Genomic DNA, 16,890 nt, shown 5'->3' on the forward strand with positions numbered 1-16,890 from the left:
CAAATTTTACTACTCAATAAATAACACCAACATACACCCCTACACCTCCCTTCCTCAATCTTGCCACCAAAATAAACAAGAGGGCCATGATGGCCCTATATCGCTCACCTGTTATCATTGCACTTGAGGACAAGAAGGTCCTCAGAAAAAATATCTAAGTCCAAAGAACAGGAAAAACAAAGGGAAGAAATTTAACCAAAAAGAAAAAAAAATTCTTAAAAGGTACAGATATGTCAAAATACACCTAAAAATTGGAGGTATCATCCATGTTGTATCACAGAAAAGTGGTCTCGGGTTTTCCCTACAGCCAATAATAAAAAAAATACAAAAAATAAGCTATTTATAGTAACGTAAAAGGGAAGTAATTAAAAGAAAATTATTGTAAGTGAACAAAAGAAGGATCTGCCAAATTAATCTGTTGACATAAATGAAAATTCAGATCAGTATCTTCATTAGTTACGGAGATATACCCATTTTAATTTGAAATAAAGGGAGCTAATTTGACATAAAATCAGTCCATAGTTATCTACCCTGATTGGCTCAGTCAAACTAATGCTAATAATGAAATTTCAAATAAGTCCTATAAGGACTTACTGATATAAATCCATTTTGATTAAAATCAGGGGAGGTAATCAGAAATAAAATTACTCTGGAACCTACAATTGGATCTGATTTGTCATGGAATCCAAGATTTATTGTTGTTGAAGATATTTTGGAAGTTTGTATCAAATAAAACCATAAATAAAGTGCAGACAAGGTCAAAATAGCTAATTTTGGCTCTTTCAGGGACCATAACTCTGGAACCCATAATGGGATCTGGCCAGTTCAAGAAAGGAACCGAGATCTTATGGTGATACAAGTTGTGTGCAAGTTTGGTTAAAATAAAATCATAAATGAAACCACTATCGTGCAGACAAGAAATTGTTGACCGACGGACGGACGGACTGACGACGGACGAAGGGTGATCACAAAAGCTCACCTTGTCACTACGTGACAGGTGAGCTAATAAAAGCTGTCTGAGGATAGCAACACTCGACGATTCAACCGCCTTGTCAACTGAATGAACAAGAGCTCACCTGCCCCCACATGAACTGAGTATGACATCGTTTTTTTTCTCTATTATTTGACATAGTGACCTAGTTTTTGAGCTCATGTGACCTACTTCTGAACTTGATCTAGATATCTTTAAGATAAAAATTCTGACCAATTTTCATGAAGATCCATTGAAAAATATGGCCTCTAGAGAGGTCAAAAGGTTTTTCTATGTTGAGACCTAGTGACCTAGTTTTTGACCGCAGTTGACCCGGTTTCAAACTTGACCTAGATATCATCAAGATGAACATTCAGACCAACTTTCATGCAGATCCCATGAAAACTATGGCCTCTAGAGTGGTCACAAGGTTTTTCTATTATCTGACCTACTGACCTAGTTTTTGACCGCATGCGACCCAGTTTACAACTTGGCCTAGATATTATCAAGATGAACATTCTGACCAATTTTCATGCAGATCCCATGAAAAATATGGCCTCTACAGAGGTCACAAGGTTTTTCTATTATTTGACTTACTGACCTAGTTTTTGACCGCACGTGACCCAGTTTCAAACTTGACCTACATATCATCAAGATGAACATTCTGACCAATTTTCATACAGATCCCTTGAAAAATATGACCTCCAGGGAGGTCACAAGGATTTTCTATTTTTAGATCTACTGACCTAGTTTTGGAATGCAGTTGACCCAGTTTCGAACTTGACCTAGATATCATCAAGATGAACAATCAGACCAACTTTCATGTAGATCCCATGAAAACTATGGCCTCTAGAGTGGTCACAAGGTTTTTCTATTATTTGACCTACTGACCTAGTTTTGTATCGGACGTGACCCAGTTTCGAACTTGACCTTAATATCATCAAGATGAACATTCTGACAAGTTTTCATGCAGGTCCCATGAAAAATATGACCTCTAGAGAGGTCACAAGGATTTTCTATTATTTGACCTACTGACCTAGTTTTTGACCACAGTTGTCCCGGTTTCAAACTTGTCCTACATATCATCAAGATGAACATTCTGATCAATTTTCATGCAGATCCAATGAAAAATACGGCCTCTACAGAGGTCACAAGGTTTTTCTATTATTTGACCTACTGACCTAGTTTTGGACCGGACGTGACCTAGTTTCGAACTTGATCTAGATATCATCAAGATGAACATTCTGACCAATTATCATGCAGATCCCATGAAAAATATGACCTCCAGAGAGGTCACAAGGATTTTTTTTTATTTGACCTCTGACCTAGTTTTTGATGGCACGTGACCCAGTTTCGAACTTGACCTTGATATCACCAAAGCAAACATTCAGACCAACTTTCATGAAGATCTTATGAAAAATGTGGCCTCTAGAGAGGTCACAAGGTTTTTCTATTTTTAGACCTACTGACCTAGTTTTTGACCGCACGTGACGCAGTTTCGAACTTGACCTAGATATCATCAAGGTGAACATTCTGACCAATTTTCATAAAGATCCCATGAAAAATGTGTCCTCTAGAGTGGTCACAAGCAAAAGTTTACGCACGGACGGACGGACGACGGACGCTGCGCGCTCACAAAAGCTCACCTTGTCACTTTGTGACAGGTGAGCTAAAAACAAAAGTCAAAAAGGGGCATAATCTTGTAACAAGAGGACCATGATGGTCCTGAATCGCTCACCTATCCCCACATGACCCAGTGTTGAACTGAGTATGACGTCGTTATTTCTATGATTTGACACAGTGACCTAGTTTTTGAGCACATGTGACCTAGATATCATCAAGATAAAAAATTCTGACCAATTTTCATGAAGATCCGTTGAAAAATATGACCTCTAGAGAGGTCACAAGGTTTTTCTATTATTTGACCTAATGACCTAGTTTTTGAAGGCACGTGACCCACTTTTGAACTTGACCTAGATATCATCAAGGTGAACATTCTCACCAATTTTCCTGAAGATCTCATGAAAAATATGGCCTCTAGAGAAGTCACAAGGTTTTTCTATTTTTCGACCTGCTGACCTAGTTTTTGACCGCACATGACCAAGTTACGAACTTGACCTAGGTATCATCAAGCTGAACATTCTCACCAATTTTCATGAAGATCCATTGAGAAATATGGCCTCTAGAGACGTTACAAGGTTTTTCTATTTTTAGACCTACTGACCTAGTTTTTGACCGCACGTGACCCAGTTTCGAACATGACCTAGATATCATCAAGGTGAACATTCTGACCAATTTTCATGAAGATCTCTTGAAAAATATGGCCTCTAGAGAGGTCACAAGGTTTTTCTATTTTTAGTTCTACTGACCTAGTTATTGACCGCACATAAACCAGTTTCGAACTTGACCTAGATATCATCAAGGTGAACATTCTGACTAATTTTCATAAAGATCCCATGAAAAACATGGCCTCTAGAGAGGTCACAAGGTTTTTCTATTTTCAGACCTACTGACCTAGTTTTTGACGGCACGTGACCCAGTTTCAAACTCGACCTAGATATCATCAAGGTGAACAATCTGACCGATTTTCATGAAGATCTCTTGAGAAATATGGCCTCTAGAGAGGTCACAAGGTTTTTCTATTTTTAGACCTACTGACCTAGTTTTTGACCCCACGTGACCCAGTTTCGAACTTGACCTAGATATCATCAAGGTGAACATTCTGACCAATTTTCATGAAAATCCATTGAGAAAGATGGCCTCTAGAGAGGTCACAAGGTTTTTCTATTTTTAGACCTACTGACCTAGTTTTTGACCCCATGTGACCCAGTTTCGAACTTGACCTAGATATCATCAAGGTGAACATTCTGACCAATTTTCATGATGATCTCATGAAAAATTTGGCCTCTAGAGAGGTCACAAGGTTTTTCTATTTTTAGACCTACTGACCTAGTTTTTGACCCCACGTGACCCAGTTTCGAACTTGACCTAGATATCATCAAGGTGAACATTCTGACCAATTTTCATGAAGATCTCATGAAAAATTTGGCCTCTAGAGAGGTCACAATGTTTTTCTATTTTTAGACCTACTGACCTAGTTTTTGACCGCACGTGACCCAGTTTCGAACTTGACCTAGATATCATCAAGATGAACATTCTGACCAACTTTCATAAAGATCCCATGAAAAATGTGACCTCTAGAGTGGTCACAAGCAAAAGTTTACGCACGCACGCAAGGACGGACGGACTGACGACGGACGCCGCGCGATCACAAAAGCTCACCTTGTCACTTTGTGACAGGTGAGCTAACAAGAGCTGTCTGATGACAGCGCGCTCGACTATTCGAAGAATTGATTGAAGAATGGTGTCAAAATATTTCCACGGATATTCAGACAAAAGAAATAAATAGATTAGACAAACAATGTTTCTGTATTACTTTGATTTCAATAAGTCTTGCACTAAATGGCAATATATGAGCCAATTTCAAAGTCCAAAAAGGGCCATAATTCAGTCAAAATAGTGATGTACTCTTGCCTACAGATGGAAATCATAATGATAAACAAGTGTTCAAAGTTTAAAAGCCATATGTCAAATAGTTTTGACAAAACATGGACTTGTATGGAAACAGAACCAATTTCAAAGTCCAAAATGGGCCATAATTCAGCCAAAACAGATGACAGAGTTATGTTCTCTTTCCTACAGATAGAGACTATTATACTAAACTAGTGATAAAAGTTTCAAAGCCATATGTCAAACACTTTACAAAAAATATGAACTGGTACGAAAAACTTAACCAAGATTTCTCAGTCAAAAAGGGCCATAATTCAGCCAAAATCCTTGATGGAGTTATGTACTCTTGCCTATAACTGGACATGGTGATGGTAAACAGATGATGAAAGTTTCAAAGCTTTATCTCAAAAGACTTTGTCAAAATATGAACTGGTACGAAATATTAACCCAGATTTCTAAGTCAAAAAGGGCCATAATTCAGCCAAAATCCTTGATGGAGTTATGTACTCTTGCCTATAACTGGACATGGTGATGGTAAACAGATGATGAAAGTTTCAAAGCTTTATCTCAAAAGACTTTGTCAAAATATGAACTGGTACGAAATATTAACCCAGATTTCTAAGTCAAAAAGGGCCATAATTCAGCCAAAATCCTTGATGGAGTTATGTGCTCTTGCCTATAACTGGACATGGTGATGGTAACCAAGTGTTGAAAGTTTGAAAGCTTTATCTCAAAAGACTTTGTCAAAATATGAACTGGTACGAAAAACTTAACCATGATTTCTAAGTCAAAAGGGGCCATAATTCAGTCAAAATCCTTGATGGAGTTATGTGCTCTTGCCTATAACTGGACATGGTGATGGTAAACAAGTGCTGAAAGTTTCAAAACTTTATCTCAAAAGACTTTGTCAAGATGTGGACTGGTACGAAATATTAACCCAGATTTCTAAGTCAAAAAGAGCCATAATTCAGCCAAAATCCTTGATGGAGTTATGTGCTCTTGCCTATAACTGGACATGGTGATGGTAAACAAGTGTTGAAAGTTTCAAAGCTTTATCTCAAAAGACTTTTGTCAAAATATGAACTGGTACGAAAAACTTAACCATGATTTCTAAGTCAAAAGGGGCCATAATTCAGCCAAAATCCTTGATGGAGTTATGTGCTCTTGCCTATAACTGGCCATGATGATGGTAAACAAGTGTTGAAAGTTTCAAAGCTTTATCTCAAAAGACTTTGTCAAAATGTGGACTGGTACGAAAAACTTAACCCAAGGTGTGACGCCGACGCCGACACCGACGCCGACGCCGTGGTGAGTAGGATAGCTCTACTTATTCTTCGAATAGTCGAGCTAAAAATGCAAAACACAGTTATTGAACCTGTACAATGCATATCAGCTCGTCACAGTGGAAGAGTGTGTGAAGTTTCAATCCATTTCCATTAGTGGGCACTGAAATACCAGCTTGCACACAAAACCTTTACCAAAAATTGCAAAGTCGAAAAAGGGGCATCATTTTGTAAAAATGCAAAACAGAATTGTGGATGTCTGTTCATCACAGTGGACAAGTGTGTGAAGTTTTGTTTGTTTAGGGTATAACACCATTTTTCCAACAGGATTTCAGCTGTGTAATGGTGGGTAGTTAACCTAACCAGTGTTCCTGGAATCTGTGCCAGTACAAACTTGTTCTCTACAAGTAATGAGAGATCTGCGCTCTCCCTATTGAGCTAAGTGTGTGGGCGTCAATCTATTCTACAAGCGGTTACTGAGATACAAGCCAACGCTAGGGTGAGTCCAATAGCTTTACCTTTTCTCCAAACAGTCCAGCTAAATGTTGATAGCAAGCATAACTAGGCAGCCGAGTACTAAATTAAATTTTGGAGGATGGACAGACAGACAGACAGAGAGACAGATAGATAGATAGACAGACAGAAAGACAGACAGGTCAATAATATGTGGAAAGAGAAAACTACCTTGCAATGTAAACTGGTTTATGATCTATTTGAAGCCGGTAATTTAAAGATACACAAATAAACAGAATAATGAGAAAGAGGTTTTAAGTGCATATAAATAAAGAAGTACTTAAGACTTCTTTCCTATTCGACCCTGAATGAGACAATGCTCATCACTTTGTCAGTTTGAACAATAACCAACAGGAGCTTTACAAGTTTATTCATCATCCCAATACGTATATAATACTTGAAAGCAACATATATTCTAAGAACAAAACTTCATAAAAGAGTGGAGCACCAATTGGATGAAATACAGTATACAGTTGGCACACCTTCTAAAGTGAAGCAATAAACAAGAGGACCATGATGGTCCTGAATCGCTCACCTCTTCCCATATGACCCAGTTTTGAGTATGACGTCATTTTTTCTATTATTTGACATAGTGACCTAGTTTATGAGCTCATGTGACCCAGTTCTGAACTTGACCTAGATATTATCAAGATAAAAATTCTGACCAATTTTCAAGAAGATCCATTGAAAAATATGGTCTCTAGAGAGGTCACAAGGTTTTTCTATTATTTGACCTATTGACCTAGTTTTCGAAGGTACGTGACCCTGTTTTGAATTTTACCTAGATATCATCAAGGTAAACATTCTCACTAATTTTCATGAAGATCTCATGAAAAATATGGCCTCTAGAGAGGTCACAAGGTTTTTCTATTTTTATACCTACTGGCCTAGTTTTTGACCGCACGTGACCCAGTTTCGAACTTGACCTAGATATCATCAAGGTGAACATTCAGATCAATTTTCATGAAAATCCATTGAAAAATATGGCCTCTAGAGAGGTCAAAAGATTTTAATAATTTTAGACCTACTGTCCTAGTTTTTGACCGCAGTTGATCCAGTTTCAAACTTGACCTAGGTATCATCAAGATGAACATTCAGACCAACTTTCATACAGATCCCATGAAAAGTATGGCCTCTAGAGAGGTCACATGGTTTTTTTATTATTTGAACTACTGACCTAGTTTTTTAAGGCACATGACCCAGTTTCAAACTTGACCTAGATATCATCAAGGTGAACATTCTGACCAATTTTTATGGAGATCCATTCAAAAGTATGGCCTCTAGAGAGGTCACAAGGTTTTTCTATTTTTAGACCTACTGACCTAGTTTTTGACCGCACATGACCCTGTTTCGAACCTGACCTAGATATCATCAAGATGAACATTCAGACCAACTTTCATACAGATTCCATGAAAAATATGGCCTTTAGAGAGGTCACAAGGTTTTTCTATTATTTGACCTACTGACCTAGTTTTTGATGGCACATGACCCACTTTCGAACTTGACCTAGATATCATCAAGATGAACATTCAGACCAACTTTCATACAGATCCCATGAAAAATATGGCCTCTAGAGAGGTCACAAGGTGTTTCTATTATTTGACCTACTGACCTAGTTTTTGACGGCATGTGACCCACTTTCAAACTTGACCTAGATATCATCAAGGTGAACATTCTGACCAATTTTCATGAAGATCTCATGAAATATATGGCCTCAAGAGAGGTCACAAGGTTTTTCTATTTTTAGACCTACTGACCTAGTTTTTAACCGCACGTGACCCAGTTTCGAACTTGACCTAGATACCATCAAGATAAACATTCAGACCAACTTTCATACAGATCCCATGAAAAATGTGGCCTCTAGAGAGGTCACAAGGTTTTTCTATTATTAGACCTACTGACCTAGTTTTTGACAGCACGTGACCCAGTTTCGAACTTGACCTAGATATCATCAAGGTGAACATTCTGACCAATTTTCATGAAGATCTTGTGAAATATATGGCCTCTAGAGAGGTCACAAGGTTTTTCTATTTTTAGACCTACTGACCTAGTTTTTGATGGCACGTGACCCAGTTTCGAACTTGACCTAGATATCATCAAGGTGAACATTCTGACCAATTTTCATGAAGATCTTGTGAAATATATGGCCTCTAGAGAGGTCACAAGGTTTTTCTATTTTTAGACCTACTGACCTAGTTTTTGATGGCACGTGACCCAGTTTCGAACTTGACCTAGATATCATCAAGGTGAACATTCTGACCAATTTTCATGAAGATCTTGTGAAATATATGGCCTCTAGAGAGGTCACAAGGTTTTTCTATTTTTAGACCTAATGACCTAGTTTTTGACGGCACGTGACCCAGTTTCGAACTTGACCTAGATATCATCAAGATGAATATTCTGACCAATTTTCATAAAGATCCCATGAAAAATGTGACCTCTAGAGTGGTCACAAGCAAAAGTTTACGGACGGACGGACGCACGCACGGACGCACGCACGGACGACGGACACCGCACGATCACAAAAGCTCACCTTGTCACTTTGTGACAGGTGAGCTAAAAAGTAAAAGTATCCCAGAAAAAGATGTTAAGAAATAATTTCCACATAGTGAATAAAACTCTCACATATCCCCATTTCTTTATGATGATCAATAATCATATTAAGGAAACACTAGATATTTATGAAGTACATAAAAATAGCATAAGAAATAGCTTTATTGTTCTATCGCAATACTTCATCATTTAAGGATATTTCATACCTGCGTTATTATGAATAGTAATGAAAATGGTTTTTGCTGTATTGGCCCCATAACAAACCATGTCCAGCGGTTATGCATTTTTTTGCCAGCATGCGCCAAGAATTATTTAGTTTTAACGGCCCACTGTACATTTAAATATGACATCAGGGTCAACGAGACTAGTAACACTTGCAATGGCTGCCATGTTGTATGTCTGTATCAGGGCTTTTTTTGCACTATTGTTAACATTTGTTAAGAAATATTACAGTAACACAACTTTCTACCTTAATTTTATCCCACTATCAGTATCAGTTGGATTTCATTTGATTCTGAATAAGTATGTTCAAATCTCAAGCTGCTATACAGTTAAGTCTTTCATTCAAAGGAATGTTTATAATCTGAATGCCAAAACATTCATATAATACCTAATAATTTTCAAAATATATATATGAAGATAACTATTAACAGTATGCTACTCTATAAAGGCACAACATGTCTAATATTGATGGCGTGGTTTACCGTTATATGACATCACCTGTTTCCTAACAGGTTCCATATGTTAATACCAACCCAATGACATTTAGTTAGTTTCTATTGCGCAGATCTGAAGGTCACTATTTGCTTCTTCTGGTAATTATATCGTAATGGGACAAGGAAATAAAGTATTATGCAACATACCTTCCTGCTGAAAATCCTTTTGCACAATGCCTTAGATTTTCCAGAACAAAAGCAAAAAATTCTCATATAATTATCTAGAGATTGAGTTTAGCAAAAGCACGTCTCTCATGCCACTGCATTTTAATGGCAAGGTGATGTAAAATATCCGTCCAAAGCACAAGGACGTGTTTGGATACAGACAAAAAGAAAAGTTAGAACATACAAGTCATTTTTTTTGGAAAATAGAAAAGGAAATGGCAAATACTTCTGTATGCAATCAAAACTTATCAACAAAAATTAAACAAAAGCTGTTTGTAAAAGCTGTATGCCCTACATGATGGCCTGTCAGTGGTATTAAACCAGGTAAGTAATTTTCAGTATTAAGTATGCTGTCACCTGTAGAGATTATCTATTAACCACAGGCAATCCATATCAAGGACAGTCTGGACATACATCCTAGTATACTCCAGTTATTGATGTGAAAGAGTTTTCAGCCTCAGTCACTGTGGCTTGACCAAATCATCATAAGAATTTTAGGGATAATAAAGTATTTTAGAAATTTGACTGGAACAATTATATGATTTTTGAAAATATTGCAACACATCCCTAGGAAAGGTCACAAGAGTACCACTTTCTAGAAGGCAAAATTGAGACAAATTATTTCCCTCAATTTATCTCCTTAATATCAGAAACTTTCTAGCACAAAACTCTATGTACAATTCACATGTTTTAAGCTGTTAGATAACTTACAATCTTTATACACAAAGAAACAAAGAAATCAGGGGTAATAACTCTGGTCAGTCTTTAGTTCATTTTCACAAAAATTGCAGAGAATGAAATCTGATTAAACTCAAACACTAACATCAACTACATGCGTAAACTTAATATGATAAACCATTTCAGAGATATGGCTAGGGGCTATAAGTGAATACAAACACAATATTAACCAAATATCATCTCAATGTAACCAACCATTACTAAGATAATTATGGCTGCCTAACGACGAAGGATGGACAGACTGACCCACACAGCCAAACCTATATCCCTCTTCTGTCCCCTAGTGATACAAAACAAATACCATATCCAAATATGAAATCCATCAATTTGTATCCCAACAAAAAAGCTGGGTTCTTTTGGGTTTTTTTTTTTTTTTTTTTTTTTTTTGCTAAAAAGGGGTAGATCACATGAACCTTTAATCCTACATAAAACATCGGTAAAAATTCAAAAAGCGATAGCAAATCATTTCCTTTTAATATCTTCCTCAATCCACAAGGTCAAGTACACATTTTATCACAGAGTTCAATAATTTTACTTCCTTTTTACAAGAAAAAACGATATCAAACATTCATGTAATTGCTATTTACTTAATCTAAGCTTTAACAATTTATTTACCTTTAAATAGTACACGTAATACACATGTTGGCTGTCCTGCCAAAAAAGTACTTTTAAAATTAAGAACTTGATCATTTGCCTTGAATAAGCTAAGGACTTCCTCAAAATGTATACATTTGTATTTTCATACTCATGTGCCTTCAATTATTTTTACTTTAAAAGGAATAGTAATTATAACTTTGCACTGTGATTATGTCTACCACTAATATACATTGCATACCTAACCAGAGACTGGCATCAGTCGTTAGTCCTTTAAAATAAATATCTCTGCCATTAAATTCTCTCAAATAGCACTTTCTGAAAAAATTTACACTATCTCTTATCTCTGACTCTAACTGTTGTGATGAGTCCAGAGAGAAAAGGGTTTTCTTAGAAATTATCAGTGTCATTTAATATGAAGAAAGAAATAAACTTTATCACTGATTACTTGATCTCAACAGACTTTTTAGTCTAAGTTAACCCTAGTTTAGAACATTCTAGAACTTTTTCTCTGAATTAATAATGTTTTCTATAGTCAGTACCAAAGCCTATAGTATTTTCACCTTATTCAACATTCTGAATACCTCAGTAGTAGTGTCTGCTTTGAATTCAGGAGGCCAGGAGTTCAATTCCCAGGTGTGTTATAACAAAGACTTGAAAAATTGTACTAAAAAGCTCCCTTGCTTGGCACTCAGCTTACAGGGAGGTAAAATAAGCCCAGGCAAGTATCTGTTACTGGATGCCATGTTGGTTTCACAAGAGCTTTTTAGCTTATGTTGTCTGTTGATAATGTTACGTTAAATAAACCTGATCTTTACTATTAGCATGCAGAAGTTTTTAATAACAGAATTTTCTCAGTCAAAAAAAGAGCCATAATTTTAACAAAATTTAACCAAGAGTTGTCTTACTTGGTTATTTCAGTAGGTCTGATCACTGAGAACCATTTTTAGCAGTTTCAATCCATTAATACAAATAGATACTGCTAAGGTGAAAACAAGAGCACCGCCTTGCGGGTGCTGACGCTCATCTGATTTTTTTTGTGTAATAGAAATATTGTCCTACCCATGATTTTCTAAGTCTAAAAAGGGCCATCATTCTTGCAAAAAGCAGGATAGAGTTATGTTTCTTGATGTACAGTGTCCACTTATGATGGTGAAAAACTGTTGCAAGTTTTAAAGCAATAGCTTTGATAGTTTATGAGAAAAGTTGACTTAAACATAATACTCAACCAAGAAAATGATTTTCTAAGTCCAAAAGGGGCAATAAGTATTGCAAAAAGCAGGATGGAGTTATGTTGCTTGCTGTACAGGGTCAGCTTATGATGGTGAACAAGTGTTGCAAGTTTCAAAGCAATAGCTTTGATAGTTTAAGAGAAAAAGTTGACCTAAACATAAAACTTAACCAAGAAATCTGATATTTTCTAAGTCCAAAAGGGGCCATAAATCTTGCAAAAAGCAGGACGGAGTTATGTTTCTTGCTATACAGGGTCAACTTATGATGGTGAACAAGTGTTGCAAGTTTAAAGCAATAGCTTTGATAGTTTAGGATAAAAGCTGACCTAAACATAAAACTTAACCAAGAAAACTGATTTTCTAAGTCCAAAAGGGGCAATAAATCTTGCAAAAAGCAAGATGGAGTTATGTTTCTTGATGTACAGGGTCTGCTTATGATGGTGAACAAGTATTCCAAGTTTCAAAGCAATAGCTTTGATAGTTTAGGAGAAAAGTTGACCTAAACATAAAACTTAACCAAGAAATCTGATATTTTCTAAGTACAAAAGGGGCCATAAATCTTGCAAAAAGCAAGATGGAGTTATGTTTCTTGCTATACAGGGTCAGCTTATGATGGTGAACAAGTATTCCAAGTTTCAAAGCAATAGCTTTGATAGTTTAGGAGAAAAGCTGACCTAAACATAAAACTTAACCAGGCAACGCCGACGCCGACGCCGACGCCGACGCCGACAACCGCTCAAGTGATGACAATAACTCATCATTTTTTTTCAAAAAATCAGATGAGCTAAAAAGGAAAAATTTAACGGAATCTTTTAAAGTTCTAAGGGCAATAATTTAAATCAACTTCAAACAAAAAACTTCAAACAAAAGTAAACTAACTTCAATATTTCTGATGACTAAGAGGTCTTGTGACAAGTTTCAATCCAATACATGCAATGGTTACCGAGATACAAACTTGGATGCAAAATATATCCAAGGTATGACATAGATAACAACACCAACACCAGGGTGAGGAGAAAAGTCTTAATATTCCTCAAATAGTCGAGTCTAAATAAAATTATGCTTCATTAAGTCAATGAATGTATAATGTTGTTATTTACATGCTTAATGTTCATATTCTGATAAATGTCAATGCATAGGCAGATTCTTATTAGAATGACAAATTACTACATCATATTATGTAGATAATAAATTATGTACGTGCACACAGATATGGTGTAGAAGTGTAAAAAAAATGACTGATAAATTTATACTAATGATCATGTATGAAATTCATTAGAAAGCAACTCAGTTTTGTCTTTTTTGTTTTTTGTTTTTTTGTTCTTTAAAAAAAAGTCTCCAAACCTAATCCCTTTATATCAGTATTGGGTTATATCTAAAACAACAGTACCAGCAGAATTTGCAGATACTTCATGCTTTTCAAGATCTTTAACCTTTATGCTGCTAAATTTCTAAAATGGATTGGTCCATCATTCAACTTGTTTATCAAAGGGGTGTTCACTGAAAATTTACTGACTAAATAGCAAACACTGCAGACTATTATTAGCCTGCACAAACATGCAGGCTGATCTTGGTCTGCACTGGTCGCAAAGGAACAGGCAGGCTGATCTTGGTCTGCACTGGTCGCAAAGGTAGAATCACTTGCCATCAGCAGGCCAACTTTAAGGGATGTGTTACTTTGATACAGCAAAACTAAGTCACAGCTCTGGCAAAGACACTTTTTTGAGCCATTTGCAATATTGTAATTACAGTGAAACACTGCTCGCTCGAGCATCGATGACTCGAGCACCCGGGCTCGCTCGAGCAATTCATGTGGTCCCGGCCGATTTCCTTCTATTTTCTATGTGATGTTACCATGGCTGGGTCGAGCATCGATAACTCGATCGCTCGAGCATGACACCTGGTCCCTGTGTATTAATTTACTCTTTGTTGCTTCTGGCTAACTCGAGCAAAGGTGTCAAAATTTTTCACACCTTCGGCGGCCAGAATGTATCGGTTAATTAAACATTTTCACACACCGTGAGAATTGCGTAGTCTATTCCCAGACTATCTTAAATGTTTCTTTGTCGGTATATTTGATCTTATGATGAGATTAATTATTGATAAAAGCTTAAAGAAAAGTTTTATTGATCAAATATCGATCAATTACTGATTACTTAAGGTATCTTTTCTGCGGGATCGAGAAGATAGTTATGAGATCTTAGTATTTTAATCAGCAGTTGTTTGCATGCAAATGAAGGAAATAATATAGCCGTTTCATAAAATTGAGACGATAATTATGATATGCACTTGTTGATGAATAAAAATATATAAAAATCTTAGTTGTTTCTTTACATGTGTCATTTACAAATTACATATTGAAACGTCTATCAATAGATAACGTTTGTAATACGTTTGTTTTTGAAAATGTCACAAGTATATTATTATTACCCATCACCGTTTACTCGGCCGGTCTGTGTATCTGTGGGGTTTTGGTGGAGCTTAATCTGTCAGTTAAGACGTCTTTAAATTTCTGCAGTGAGTGCGGGTGTTTTCTGGGCTCTACTGGATCTGCGCGGATGCATGGCCTGGTTTTGATTCGCCATGTTTGTGGGGTCGTTGGGTTGGTTTTCTTGTGACAGGGCTCATGCATGCTACTTTGAGTTTATGTTGATCACATTCCTGTTGTTAGTAAATGTTACTAATGTTTAGATGGTTCGTGATATTTGTTTGCTGAACTGTTTTGGCTGTTAATTTGTATATGTATATGCATTTATCTGTAATGCTGATGCCCTTAAAGGGCCAAGATTTGAAGATTTGAAATAAACTTTTTTGAAGCAAACGGTCCCGATGACAACTGGTAAACAAACTTTAGTTTTCTTCGTATGTTGGTCAATGTTTGGGTCGCTCGAAACCATGGATAACTCGAGCATTTTGGTTATCCCCTTGCGACCTCGAGCGAGCGGTGTTTTACTGTAATCAAAAAAGATCCCTTATTTACACATATATACATGCATATTGAGGATTTATGTAATATTGGTATTAAAATTTTAATACCTACGTGTATTACAATAAAGCATAAGCAACAAAATACATACAGTACCAATTGTGTAATGCCTATGAATTAAAGACTATTTTAAATAAAAGCTATCTCTTTGCAAGGGTGTGCCAGAAATGCATTTTTTTATTGGCTATTATGATAAAACTCTAGTTGTGGTGTACTGACTTTCTTTTCAGATCATACATTTTTTAAGCAAAAAATTTGCAATATTTTATATGGCTTTTCTGTTGCTGAAGGAGCAGTAGTTATGGCAAAGACAATTCAGCTGATGTTATTTTTATTTTGTGATGGTGACACATCCATTAATTTATGGCTTAACCCCATTTGTTTACCTACCAGTACTTGCAATCAGTGCCAAACTGCAACATCCACACTTGACAAGTTGTTTATACATGTAGCACATGGCTGATTTTGAATGTCAAGAACAACATTTTTATATATATGCATTTAATTATTATTATCTTAAACATAACCCATCAAAACACCATCAAATGTTCATGTTAAAAAATCCACAAAAAATAAATCTATTTACCCCTTTGCTTTCAAAGCTGAAGATTTAATCCTAGGCTTTTCACTGGGCTTCTAGGTAGAGGCCATTGAGAAATTATTGCGCAATGACTGCATATTTTGGGAAACAGTCATTTTATTGAAAAAAAAGAAAAAGAAACACGTTGTGTGTTAATTTTAAACTGTACAAAGTCATGTATTTTCAGCTAAGTTAAAGTAGGTTAATACATTTACATTTCCAATATGTCTCATCTTTTTTTTTTGGCATTTTTGAACTTGCAACTAACATTTTTCAGTCACAAGCAAATTAGACCCATAATATATCCTTACTTTATGTATGATGAAGCAATGTTTTTTACTTTCTTTTAACAGAGGCGAACATTTAATTAACTTATTTTATGTTTTTTTTCATTGTAGGATTTGTAACACAATTCATTTGAGGGAATTTTATTAACTTCAAATATCAAAAACAGAAATAAACATTGTGAAAACGGAATTAAAATTATCAGAATCTCCCTTGAAAGCAGAAAAAGAAAACATAGACCCTGGGACTTACGGATTTAATCCTTGTCTGTCATGGGCTGTGGTTCTAATTGCATTTCATAAATTTTCAAAAAAAACTAGAAATCTTTTCAGGTGTACACTAAACCTAATTATGGTAGGATATACAACACATCTGGCTTTTTGAGGGGAGTTTCTCTGCCTTAATTGGGAATGTTTTATTCAACTGGGAAGTGGCTGAATGTCAGTCCCTGTTATTCAATGATGAAAAACCCTTTAATCAATAATGAGACAACGGTGTAATGGTGGCAAAATATTGTATGTGATTTTTCTATGTACCTAAATGTGTTGTATTGTTTATTTTATGTCAAATCAAACGAAAAATGGATTAAAATGTTAGTCTTAAATTTGTACTCACAAATATTATAGCGCGACAAATTTCTGGCATCCTTCAATGAAGATTTATAATTCTATCTATCTATCTTTTAATACTGCTTATGCCCCTTTCGGGTAAAAAAGCAGGTACGCTTCAATTGCAAGAATAAAAGTAGTTTAACTTAATTTATAT

At 35.9% G+C, this 16,890-nt stretch overlaps 1 protein-coding gene across 4 annotated transcripts in view; it reads right to left on the minus strand.

The window, feature by feature from the left end:
• LOC123524598 (CYFIP-related Rac1 interactor B-like) overlaps positions 1–16,890 on the minus strand; it is an 85,100-nt gene that overhangs the window by 40,987 nt on the left and 27,223 nt on the right. Inside the window, exon 1 of one of the 4 annotated variants that reach the window (XM_045302896.2) lies at positions 15,847–15,867. The exons of the other annotated variants lie outside the window; for them this stretch is intronic. The gene's annotated coding sequence lies outside the window, so the exon portion shown is untranslated. Of the gene's footprint in view, positions 1–15,846; positions 15,868–16,890 lie in introns of those variants that run through there. 4 annotated transcript variants of the gene reach the window in all.

Source organism: Mercenaria mercenaria, chromosome 3 (genome assembly GCF_021730395.1).
Source record: "Mercenaria mercenaria strain notata chromosome 3, MADL_Memer_1, whole genome shotgun sequence".
NCBI classification, from domain to species: domain Eukaryota; kingdom Metazoa; phylum Mollusca; class Bivalvia; order Venerida; family Veneridae; genus Mercenaria; species Mercenaria mercenaria.